Genomic DNA, 13,786 nt, shown 5'->3' with positions numbered 1-13,786 from the left:
CTTTAAATAATACTAAAAAATGTTCAATTACCTTTTCGAGGCCCAGTAATAAAAGACGCCGTCAGTACGCTGTGTTCTGTTCTTCCAGCCACTCCAGGCAGTCGTGTTATGCACGAGCCCCTCCCCGTCTCCCCCTCTCCCATCCTTCCTTTTTCTTCCTCCCCTCTGTTGAATGTGTCTTTTAATCTTTGAACAAACACATTCTTCTCCAGCCAAGTAAGACCCTTAGCCAAGAACCATCTATCAACAGTCATACTTCATACACACACACACACACACACACACATAAATACAGAGAAACTCTGCCCCTTACTCAATAATTCTTACAATGGGATGTTTTGAGTATCTTAACAGCACTGTTCTCCCTTCACGAACGGGTCCCTCAGCCGTGTGGCTTATGTGGACTGCCGAAAGATGGGCAGACAGACACAGCATCAGGGTCAGCATGGTGAAGGAGAAACTGAAAAGAAAAAAACAGAAAAATTCACTTCTGTTAAAGTTTAAACACCTGGGGTGCTTGGGTAGCATAGTTGGTTAAGCATCTGCCTTCGGCTCAGGTTATGATCCCAGGATCCTGGAAGCAAACCTGCATTGGGCTCCCTGCTCTGCGGGGAGTCGGCTTCTCTCTCTCCCTCTACAGTTCGCCCTGCTTGTGCCCTGTCTCCCTCTGTCTCTCTCTCAAATAAATAATAAATAAAAATCTTTGAAAACAATAAATGATGTTTAGCCAAGCTGGGTGAAGTTCTGAGTGAAGGAAAAGTTAAAGTTCTGCATAGAAAAATCATTTGATTTGAGCGTGACACTTGTTATTATATTTTATGTGTTTTTACCCAATATTGAAATTAAATGTGAGAATTTCCTATAAGAAAGAATCCAGCTGAGAATATTGGCTATTTTTATAAGCCTTGTACCATCATTTTGGGTTCAAAATGTAGGTTATATTATCTTAGTGACTCTAAGTAGTAGTTACAGTGCTCCATGTTTGAAAATACCAGAGAGCTGAACATCACATTTTAATATAGTAATACTTGAAAACAATCCATATCTTTAAGATTTATATGAATGGAATGTAGATGCCATTTTTTTCTCTATTTTGTGTATTCCGTTGAGTTCTTAAATAAACACATTTCAGCTTTGTCCATTTTTTTAATTCTCAAATATCACTGTGGTTTATTTCTAAATATAAATAAATATAAAATAAATATAAATATAAAATAAATATAAGCACTGTGATAGTGCTTAGCTTTACTCTTCATAGTATTTTTAATAATGTCACATATTATCTGTGCTATTTACTCATCAGGAAGTTATGTATTTTTTTTAATTTTTAAATATTTTATTTATTTATTTGGCAGAGATCACAAGTAGGCATAGAGGCAGGCAGAGAGGGAGAGGGAATCGCCAGGGCCACACATCCCACAGCACTCACCAAAGCACACAACCGCACCAATGTCCATAAACCCACCCTCTTTCTCCAAACCCCCCTCCCCCCCAGCAACCCTCAGTTTGTTTTGGGAGATTAAGAGTCAATTATGGTTTGTCTCCCTCCCAATCCCATCTTGTTTCATTGATTCTTCTCCTACCCACTTAAGCCCCCATGTTGCATCACCACTTCCTCATATCAGGGAGATCATATGATAGTTGTCTTTCTCCGCTTGACTTATTTTGCTAAGCATGATACGCTCTAGTTCCATCCATGTTGTCGCAAATGGCAAGATTTCATTTCTTTTGATGGCTGCATAGTATTCCATTGTGTATATATACCACTTCTTCTTGATCCATTCATCTGTTGATGGACATCTAGGATCTTTCCATAGTTTGGCTATTGTGGACATTGCTGCTATAAACATTCGGGTGCACGTGCCCCTTTGGATCACTACGTTTGTATCTTTAGGGTAAATACCCAGTAGTGCAATTGCTGGGTCATAGGGCAGTTCTATTTTCAACATTTTGAGGAACCTCCATGCTGTTTTCCGGAGTGGTTTCACCAGCTTGCATTCCCACCAACAGTGTAGGAGGGTTCCCCTTTCTCCGCATCCTCGCCAGCATCTGTCATTTCCTGACTTGTTGATTTTAGCCATTCTGACTGGTGTGAGGTGATATCTCATTGTGGTTTTGATTTGTATTTCCCTGATGCCGAGTGATATGGAGCACTTTTTCATGTGTCTGTTGGCCATCTGGATGTCTTCTTTGCAGAAATGTCTGTTCATGTCCTCTGCCCATTTCTTGATTGGATTATTTGTTCTTTGGGTGTTGAGTTTGCTAAGTTCTTTATAGATTTTGGACACTAGTCCTTTATCTGATATGTCGTTTGCAAATATCTTCTCCCATTCTGTCAGTTGTCTTTTGATTTTGTTAACTGTTTCCTTTGCTGTGCAAAAGCTTTTGATCTTGATGAAATCCCAATAGTTCATTTTTGCCCTTGCTTCCCTTGCCTTTGGCGATGTTCCTAGGAAGATGTTGCTGCGGCTGAGGTCGAAGAGGTTGCTGCCTGTGTTCTCCTCAAGGATTTTGATGGATTCCTTTCTCACATTGAGGTCCTTCATCCATTTTGAGTCTATTTTCGTGTGTGGTGTAAGGAAATGGTCCAATTCCATTTTTCTGCATGTGGCTGTCCAATTTTCCCAACACCATTTATTGAAGAGGCTGTCTTTTTTCCATTGGACATTCTTTCCTGCTTTTTCGAAGATTAGTTGACCATAGAGTTGAGGGTCTATTTCTGGGCTCTCTATTCTGTTCCATTGATCTATGTGTCTGTTTTTGTGCCAGTACCATGCTGTCTTGATGATGACAGCTTTGTAATAGAGCTTGAAGTCCGGAATTGTGATGCCACCAACTTTGGCTTTCTTTTTCAATATGCCTTTGGCTATTCGAGGTCTTTTCTGATTCCATATAAATTTTAGAATTATTTTTCCATTTCTTTGAAGAAGATGGATGGTACTTTGATAGGAATTGCATTAAATGTGTAGATTGCTTTAGGTAGCATAGACATTTTCACAATATTTATTCTTCCAATCCATGAGCATGGACCATTTTTCCATTTCTTTGTGTCTTCCTCACTTTCTTTCATGAGTACTTTATAGTTTTCTGAGTACAGATTCTTAGCCTCTTTGGTTAGGTTTATTCCTAGGTATCTTATGGTTTGGGGTGCAATTGTAAATGGGATTGACTCCTTAATTTCTCTTTCTTCTGTCTTGTTGTTGGTGTAGAGAAATGCAACTGATTTCTGTGCATTGATTTTATATCCTGACACTTTACTGAATTCCTGTACAAGTTCTAGCAGTTTTGGAGTGGAGTCTTTTGGGTTTTCCACATATAGTATCATATCATCTGCGAAGAGTGATAGTTTGACTTCTTCTTTGCCGATTTGGATGCCTTTAATTTCCTTTTGTTGTCTGATTGCTGAGGCTAGGACTTCTAGTACTATGTTGAATAGCAGTGGTGATAATGGACATCCCTGCCGTGTTCCTGACCTGAGCGGAAAAGCTTTCAGTTTTTCTCCATTGAGAATGATATTTGCGGTGGGTTTTTCATAGATGGCTTTGATGATATTGAGGTATGTGCCCTCTATCCCTACACTTTGAAGAGTTTTGATCAGGAAGGGATGCTCTACTTTGTCAAATGCTTTTTCAGCATCTATTGAGAGTATCATATGGTTCTGGTTCTTTCTTTTATTGATGTGTTCTATCACATTGACTGATTTGCGGATGTTGAACCAACCTTGCAGCCCTGGAATAAATCCCACTTGGTCGTGGTGAATAATCCTTTTGATGTACTGTTGAATCCTATTGGCTAGTGTTTTGGTGAGAATTTTCGCATCTGTGTTCATCAAGGATATTGGTCTATAGCTCTCTTTTTTGATGGGATCCTTGTCTGGTTTTGGGATCAAGGTGATGCTGGCCTCATAAAATGAGTTTGGAAGGTTTCCTTCCATTTCTATTTTTTGGAACAGTTTCAGGAGAATAGGAATTAGTTCCCCTTTAAATGTTAGGTAGAATTCCCCCGGGAAGCCGTCTGGCCCTTGGCTTTTGTTTGTTTGAAGATTATTAATGACTGTTTCAATCTCCTTACTGGTTATGGGTCTGTCCAGGTTTTCTATTTCTTCCTGGATCAGTTGTGGCAGTTTATATGTTTCTAGGAATGCATCCATCTCTTCCAGATTGTCAAATTTGTTGGCGTAGAGTTGCTCATAGTATGTTCTTATAATAGTTTGTATTTCTTTGGTGTTAGTTGTGATCTCTCCTCTTTCATTCATGATTTTATTTATTTGGGTCCTTTCTCTTTTCTTTTTGATAAGTCTGGCCAGGGGTTTATCAATTTTATTAATTCTTTCAAAGAACCAGCTCCTACTTTCGTTGATTTGCTCTATTTTTTTTTTTTTTTTTTGGTTTCTATTTCATTGATTTCTGCTCTGATCTTTATGATTTCTCTTCTCCTGCTGGGCTTAGGGTTTCTTTCTTGTTCTTTCTCCAGCTCCTTTAGGTGTAGGTTTAGGTTGTGGACCTGAGACCTTTCTTGTTTCTTGAGAAAGGCTTGTACCGCTATATACTTTCCTCTCAGGACTGCCTTTGTTGTGTCCCACAGATTTTGAACTGTTGTATTTTCATTATCATTTGTTTCCATGATTTTTTTCAATTCTTCCTTAATTTCCCGGTTGACCCATTCATTCTTTAGAAGGATGCTGTTTAGTCTCCATGTATTTGGGTTCTTTCCAAACTTCCTCTTGTGGTCGAGTTCTAGCTTCAGAGCATTGTGGTCTGAAAATATGCAGGGAATCATCCCAATCTTTTGATACCGGTTGAGTCCTGATTTAGGACCGAGGATGTGATCTATTCTGGAGAATGTTCCATGTGCACTAGAGAAGAATGTGTATTCTGTTGCTTTGGGATGAAATGTTCTGAATATATCTGTGATGTCCATCTGGTCCAGTGTGTCGTTTAAGGCCTTTATTTCCTTGCTGATCTTTTGCTTGGATGATCTGTCCATTTCAGTGAGGGGAGAGTTAAAGTCCCCTACTATTATTGTATTATTGTTGATGTGTTTCTTTGGTTTTGTTATTAATTGGTTTATATAGTTGGCTGCTCCCACATTGGGGGCATAGATAGTTAAAATTGTTAGATATTCTTGTTGGACAGACCCTTTGAGTATGATATAGTGTCCTTCCTCATTTCGTATTATAGTCTTTGGCTTAAAATCTAATTGATCTGATATAAGGATTGCCAGTCCTGCTTTCTTCTGATGTCCATTAGCATGGTAAATTCTTTTCCACCCCCTCACTTTAAATCTGGAGGTGTCTTCGGGCTTAAAATGAGTTTCTTGGTGGCAACATGTAGATGGGTTTTGTTTTTTTATCCATTCTGATACCCTGTGTCTTTCGATTGGGGCATTTAGCCCATTAACATTCAGGGTAACTATTGAGAGATATGAATTTAGTGCCACTGTATTGCCTGTAAGGTGACTGTTACTGTATATGGTCTCTGTTCCTTTCTGATCTACCACCTGTAGGTTCTCTCTTTGCTTAGAGGACCCCTTTCAATATTTCCTGTAGAGCTGGTTTGGTGTTTGCAAATTCCTTCAGTTTTTGTTTGTCCTGGAAGCTTTTAATCTCTCCTTCTATTTTCAATGATAGCCTAGCTGGATATAGTATTCTTGGCTGCATGTTTTTCTCGTTTAGTGCTCTGAAAATATCATGCCAGCTCTTTCTGGCCTGCCAGGTCTCTGTGGATAAGTCAGCTGCCAATCTAATATTTTTACCATTGTATGTTACAGACTTCTTTTCCCGGGCTGCTTTCAGGATTTTCTCTTTGTCACTGAGACTTGTAAATTTTACTATTAGGTGATGGGGTGTGGGCCTATTCTTATTGATTTTGAGGGGCGTTCTCTGAACCTCCTGAATTTTGATGCTCATTCCCTTTGCCATATTGGGGAAATTCTCCCCAATAATTCTCTCCAGTATACCTTCTGCTCCCCTCTCTCTTTCTTCTTCTTCTGGAATCCCAATTATTCTAATGTTGTTTCGTCTTATGGTGTCACTTATCTCTCAAATTCTCCCCTCATGGTCCAGTAGCCGTTTGTCCCTCTTTTGCTCAGCTTCTTTATTCTCTGTCATTTGGCCTTCTATATTGCTAATTCTTTCTTCTGCCTCATTTATCCCAGCAGTGAGAGCCTCCATTTTTTATTGCACCTCATTAATAGCTTTTTTGATTTCAACTTGGTTAGATTTTAGTTCTTTTATTTCTCCAGAAAGGGCTTTTATATCTCCCGAGAGGATTTCTCTAATATCTTCCATGCCTTTTTCGAGCTGGGCTAGAACATTGAGAATTGTCATTCTGAACTCTAGATCTGACCTATTACCAATGTCTGTATTGATTAGGTCCTTAGCCTTCGGTACTGCCTCTTGTTCTTTTTTTTTGTGGTGAATTTTTCCGCCTTCTCATTTTGTCCAGATAAGAGTATATGAAGGAGCAAGTAAAATACTAAAATACTAAACAACCCCAGGAAAATATGCTTTAACCAAATCAGAAGAGATCCCAAACCGTGAGCGGGGAAAAAGGGGATAAAAGGAGGTTCAAAAAGAAAGAAAGAAAAAAACTAAGACAAAAATAAAATAAAAGAATTTAAAGAAAGAAAACTAATAAATTAAAACATAAAAAAGAAAAAATATATATATTAGATAAACTAGTTATAAAACGTTAAAAATGAAAAGGGTAAAAGTTAAAAAAAATTTTAGCAGAAGAAGAAAATAAATGAAAAAGAAAGAAATTAAATTAACTGCAAGACTAAAAAAAATCACAGGGAAAAAGCCATGAGTTCCGTGCTTTGCTTTCTTCTCCTGTGGAATTATGCTGCTCTCCTTGGTATTAAAACCGCACTCCTTGGTAGGTGAACTTGGTCTTGACTGGATTTCTTGTTGATATTCTGGGGAGGGGCCTGGTGTAGTGATTCTCAAGTGTCTTTGCCCCAGGTGGAATTGCACCGCCCTTACCAGGGGCCGGGCTGAGTAATCTGCTCGGGTTTGCTTTCAGGATCTTTTGTTCCCTGAGCATTTTCCGTAGAGTTCTGGAGGACGGGCATACAAATGGCGGCCTCCTGGTCTCCAGCCCAGAGGAGCCGAGAGCCCGGGGCCCCACTACTCAGTGCGGCCTCAGAGAACAGCGCCCAGTAACTCCCGTCTGCCTGACTTCTTGCCGCTCTCCGAGCTCACCGAGACTGCGGCTGGTTCAGGTAACCCTGAGCTGTGATCTTACTGTCGGCTCTGTCTCTGTAGCTGGCTTTCCCATTCTAATTCCCTCAAGCCCTGGGACACTCAGACACTCCCGATCCTTCTGCGACCCTGCAGGACCTGAGGCCACGCTGACCCTGCGTGGGTTTCGCCCTGGTTTAGCCTCTGGAGCGATGTCCCTCAGCGGAATAGACTTTTACTAGTCCTGATTTTGTGCTCCATTCCTCTGCCGCTTGCCGGGAGCTGGCCCCTCCCCCTGGGGTCTATCTTCCCATCGCTTTGGAATCACTTCTCCGCCAGTCCTACCTTTCAGAAAGTGGTTGTTTTTCTATTTCTAGAATTGCTGCTCTTCTTCTCTTCGATCTGCCAATGGATTTGCAGGTGTTTGCAATCTTTAGATAAGTTTCTAGTTGATCTCCTGCTAGCTGAAGTAGTCTCAGCCTGCTACCTCTCCGCCATCTTGACTCCTCCCCTTCAGCATCCCTGACCTTATTTTACAATGTAATTCTCACCTTGAAGCCTTTGTATTTTTCTTGGATTAAAATTTAAGTAAATTTTTGGGACACCTGGGTGGCTCAGTAAATTAAGCCTCTGCTTTCAGCTCAGGTCATGATCTCAGGGTCCTGGTTCAAGCCCTGCATCCGGCTTTCTGCTCAGTGGGGAGCCTGCTTCCCCCAACCCCTCTCTGCCTGCTGCTCTGCCTACCTGTGATTTCTCTCTCTCTCTTTCAAATAAATAAATAGAATCTTAAAATAAATAAATAAATAAAATTTCCATAAATTCCTATGGGAAAAAGCAAAATTGTAATGATAAGCTCCCTTTTCCTCTTCCCCTTTTAGAGGCTAACCACTTTTTTTCATGAAGACAGCAGAAGTAACTAGAGGAGTAGTTCCAGGTTCCACATCATTGGTCCCCACAGGGTCCTTCTGTTCCTTTGGATGCCCTTGTGAGGCTCCTAAGACCCCCCTCTCCATGCCACACAAGTGCGGGACAACACACCAGCCCTCAACTCAAAGACACATTCCAAAATCCATGGCCTTAGCTCTGGCACGTCATTTGTTTTCTGAACACAGATTTGTTTTTATCTACATGTAAACATGCTGCAGTTAATCCCTTTAGAAAAGAAAAATCTGTATTGACCATGCCTCCCTCACCAGCCAGCCCCATTTTTGCCTCTACAGCCAACCATCTAGGGAGGATCGTCTAATAAACTCAGATTCCCTTGAAGCCAGTTCACCCAAGCCTTGGAATTGCCAGCTTACATTGTCCCCCGTACCTTCTGTGATTTAAATCCAGTAATGGATTCTCAGCCCAGATTCCTCTTTCCCCATTGAAATACTCTCCTTATATAGTTTCTAGAGTTTCACATTATCCTGTTTTTTTATGTTTTTGTTTTTGTTTTTGTTTTCCCCTACGTCCCTGGCTATCTCTTACTCATTTTTGCTTGTTGCTGCTCGTTTCCCTACACTCACAGCTTGTGGGAATCCATGACTCACAACTCAAAGTCCACTCCTCCAGTGAACTTACACATTCTCAGGTGTTTAAACACCCCCATGCACTAAGGACATCCAAAAGCATATTTCCAAGCCAAATTTCTTCCTTAAGTATGGATTTCATATACACCTGCTCATTGTATCTTCCTAGAAATATCTACCAGGGATCCACTTTCAACACTTACCAGTCTCAACTCTTATAACCCCTTTTCTTTCAATGTTTCATTTTTCATTTTTTTTAATGTTTTCTTTATTGGGGCACCTGGATGGCTCAGTCAGTTGAGAGTCTGTCTTGGGCTCAGGTCATGATCCCAAGGTCCTTGGATAGAGCCCCAGCTAGGGCTCCCTGCTCAGTAAGGGGTCTGCTTCTCCATCCCTGTTCCTGTCTCCTTTTATCAAAAAATTTTAAAAATATTAAAAATTTTTTTAAAAATGATCTTATCTATTTGACAGAGAGAGAGCACAAAAGAGCACAAGGAGGGGAAGCCCCACAGGGAGAGGGAGAAGACCACTCCTCACTGAGCAGGGAGCCAGATATGGAGCTCCATCCCAGAACCTTGAGATCATGACCAGATGGGAAGGCAGAGGCTAACAGATGAAGCCACCCAGGTACCTCTCTTTCAATGTTTTCTAACTCTGCAAATAATAAATCCTTTTTTTTTTTTAAGTTGCTCAGGAATCCTATTTGATTCCTTGCCTTATTTCATATCTTAGAATGCAAATTCAAGCCACCACTGACTTTCCTTGTTTTATAAGAATAATCTCAAATTATGCTCACTGGCTTTTATTTTTATTACTTATAACATGGTACACACACACACACACACACACACACACACACACTACAACAGTTTCCATAATCTTATTTTATCTTTTCTAGTCTCATATTCTACTGGAAGGCTCAACCTCAATTTGTTAGCCTTTCAATTCTTGATAGATATTTTATTTTCAATTTTTGTCATTAGAACAATGTTCCAAAAAGTGATCTTGCATAAAATGTTATTTTTCTTGTGTTAATGAATTTATGCAAAGTCAGTTCCTAGGTGTTGGATTATTAGGCTAAAGATTAAATTAACCTATAGTTGTGATCCCCTCCCTCACTAGGTGTTATAGCAAATTTTATTCCTGCAAGCAAAGTATGAGAATATTTGTTGCCTACAATTTGCCAACAGAGAGCATTATCAAACATTTAAATTTTACCCTTCAATTTACATAGGTGAAATTATGTCTTTGTAAGTTCAATAGGTATTTCTCTTATTATGTAAGAGTCAATATCATTTCATGTTTAAATATCGCGAATATTTCCCTCTTTGTGAACTTTAAAAAAAATGTCTTTTGCTTGATTTTCTTTGGGCATATTTGTCTTCCTAATGGTTTCCTGGAACTATTGAAATGTGAGAGAGTAGCCCTTTGTGATACTATTGAATCTATCCTCTCCACCACCCCACCATTTCTCATCTGTACCATTGCCAATGATATCTTTTTTTTTTTAAGATTTTATTTATTTACTTGACAGAGAGAGAGATCAGAAGTAGGCTAAAAAGCAGGCAAAGAGAGAGGGGGAAGCAGCCTCTCTGAGCAGAGGGCCTCATGTGAGGCCTCATCTCAGGACCCTGAGACCATAACTTAAGCTGAAGGCAGAGGCTTAACCCACCAAGCCACCCAGGTGCCCCTGTCAATGATGTCTTAAACACACACAGGAAAGAGTTTGTTTTCTTTTGGTTGTGGTTATTGTTATTTTCCTAATGTTGTCTATTTCAGTGGGCTCAACATTTTCCTTCATGAATTCTGGAATTTGGTATCACAATAAGAAATTTTATTTCAATGTCCTAAAGTCCTCCCAAGTTTTCCTCCTCAGTTTAATGGTTTCGTATTTCATATTTAAATTGCTCATCCAGTAAATAATTTTTGTTATAGGCTATGATGCATTAATTTAACTTTGTTTTGTTTTCTAAATGGCTATCCAGTTATGGTTGCATCTTTAGTTAATTATGATTTCCCCTGTCCTAGTTACCCTGCCGTAAATCCCTATATGAAATTGTGTATAATTTCGGAGTTTCTACTGTACCGGCTTTGTTATGGTCTCCCTTTGCACAATGGAAGCACACACTTTTCACATGTGCAGTTTATTAGTATGTCCTCCTATATGGTAGGGTTAGTTCCACTTATGATTTTTTTTCCCCCTCAAATCTCTACTTTAACTTTTTTGCTTAGAGTTCCATATAAACTTTAGGATTAGATTTTCTAGTTCCAATGATAAGGTATCTATGTTTCCTTTTTTTTTTTTTAATTTTAAACATTTTTATTTGAGAAAGGGAGAGAATGAATGGAGGGGAGGAGCAGAGGGAGAAGTAGACCCCCTGCTGAGCTTGAACCAGGGAGTGGTCCTTCATCAAAACATGCTGGAACCCTGATCTTGGACTTCCTAGCCTCCAAAGCTGTGAAAAATAAATATTTGATCTTTATAAGCTATACCTGTTCTGGTATTTTGTTATAGCAGCCTAATGGACTAACTAGTAGACTAAGATGGGACCTTGTATATGTATGACTTTTTAAAGTATCCCATGAACTTTAAAAAAGAAAAAAAAGTCCCTGTTTGCATAACATGTAAATTTTATGTCTAATTATTAAGATAGAAACTAAAAATGTTTTTTTTGTTTTTAGAGTTTTTGTAGATTTCCGACCTGATTTGTCTTATTTTAAAACATGATTTGTCTCCCCCTGCCCCATACCTTGCAGCTGGCTGCTACAGGGGAAGCACAATTTTGTCTCTACCCTCTTAGGCTCTTTGGCTGGGTCTGAGAATCTGACATAGATTAACAGGGGAAAAGCATACAGATTTATTTAATATTAGTTTCATGAGACAAAAGAACCACTATAGGAAAATAAAGACCCCAAAATGTGGTCAAACTAAAATACTTTTTTATCCTAGGTTGTTGAAGAAGGAGAGGCAGTTGACAAAAAATAATGCATAGTGAGGAGGGAAAAGGAAGAGGAGTTACTTTAACAATTCTCTGTACAGAATTCTTTAGCCTCCACTCCATGTCTCCAGTGGTAAGAATGTTTCCTTCCTACTGGAACAGGAAGAACATCTTTCATATGGAAGCTTGATCTCTGCTTTTGGGAAGAAAATGGAAGGTCAGAATGTTCTCCATGTGCCTGCTGTTTCTTTTTTGTTTGTTTGTTTGTTTGTTTTGTATTGTTTTGGGTTTTGTAGTTTTTTTTGGGGGGGGGTGTTCTTGTTTTTGTTTTTGTTATTGTTTAAGTATCTTTACCTCAAATAACCTTTAGGCCAAAATGGCATATTTGGGGGTGGCAGATCCTTCCACTCTTCACTGATTTGTTGATTATTGTCTTTTTATCACTCTTAGTGGTTTTGGCAAGTCTTATATGCACTTGAATTTCAAATTTTAAAGCTGTTTAGCTTAGCTGAAAATGGAGTTAACAGATTATTCTTGCATTAGCAACTTTTGTTTCTGTGTGACATCCAGGAGACAAAAAACAAAAATCCTTTCCTTATGCCATTGTTTCATATGAGAATCTTTCTTGTTCAATTTTATTGTCTTCCTTCTTCCAATAAAATAGGGCTTTCACATGAACATCAATATTGTTTATTTTGTTCACTATTGAATGTTCAAACTTCACAATTGCACTTGGCATGAAACAAGTACCCAGTAACAATGTAATAGGTAAATTAATAAACATGAGCAGTCCTGACTTGGATTATGACTTATTTATCTATAGATCTCAATTTTAAAGAAATTCATCAAAGAGAAGATTCAGTCTGACTCAATTAACATTATAAGAAGCAGACCTGTCTTGTTATTTTTCTTTTCTACAGTTTCCTTTCCAATTGAATTTCCAATCTATCAGGTTATTTGATGCAGCTGGTTGATTCGTGCTCTTAGATATTTTTAAAAGAATTCAAATGAAGGTTCTATGGATACCCATGTGCAAGTCTTTATATAATCATATGCTTCCATTTATTTGGGGTAAATTTCAAGTAATGAAATGGTTGGACCACATGGTAGGAATATATATGTCTTAGTTTCTTTTATTTTGAGATAATTGTAGACTTTGTGTGAGAGAATGATCTGGTGCTTAAACAAAAGCCCCATTACAAAAGTACCAGCTTTTTATATTTTGTTATAGCAACCTGAACAGATGAAGACAGGTCTGTCCACTTTCATTCCTTTTTCTTACTGATGCTTACATTTGTTAATTTCAGCTTCCTGTCTTCAGGTGTCTGGAATCTTTCCTCAGTCTACTCAAATCCGCTGCTGTAACCCTCTTATAAAGTTATCATTTTAGTTACTGCTATTTTGTGGCTCTAAAATTTTCGTTCAGTTTCTTACTATAATTTATGTCTCTTCATTGACATTCTGATTTTATTCATATATTTTTATTGACTTCATTTAGTTCCAAGTCCTGGTTTCTCCTTAGCATTTTAGCAAACTTAAGACAATTGCTTTAAGGTCTCCGTGCAGTAAGTTTAATGCCTGTGTTTCATGTGGGATAGTTTCTGTTAATTTACCTTGGTCATTTGGATGAGCCACATTTTTCTTCTTTGTGTCCCCTGGTTCAAGGGAGTAGGGGTCCTGGAGATTATCCTGTCACCTGCTCAAACAAACTATGACCTACACTCTGTTGGGAAGGCACGAGACAAAGGTGAACAAAAATGTCATGAAACTTTTCTACCATTTTAAAAATGACTTTTTCTCAGTGGACCATTTATTTAGTGTCTGTCATCCTTTAATTATCTTCTGGAGAGTTTATAAAGTTGGTTTAGACAACATCTATTTTTGTTTTTGTTTTTGTTTTTTGATATTTCTGTTAGGGAATGGAATTTGGAGCTTCTTACTCTGCCGTTTTGCTGACTTCATTCCAGTAGAGTAATATTTTTAGAAAGCTCTGTACTCACAAGAATGTGCTCAGCTTTAGAGGAAATAATTATAATACATTTCAAAGTTTGGATTGTAGGTGGTTATGTGCTAACTGATTTATTGGGATCACAAAACCAAAATCCCCAAACAAAGAGTAGGGAGATATAAGAAAGGGTATCACGGGATGC

The sequence above is a fragment of the Mustela erminea genome, chromosome 11 (genome assembly GCF_009829155.1).
Source record: "Mustela erminea isolate mMusErm1 chromosome 11, mMusErm1.Pri, whole genome shotgun sequence".
Classification (NCBI taxonomy): Eukaryota; Metazoa; Chordata; class Mammalia; order Carnivora; family Mustelidae; genus Mustela; species Mustela erminea.
The sequence above is the reverse complement of the archived record's forward strand: the minus strand, read 5'-3'. Positions refer to the sequence as shown.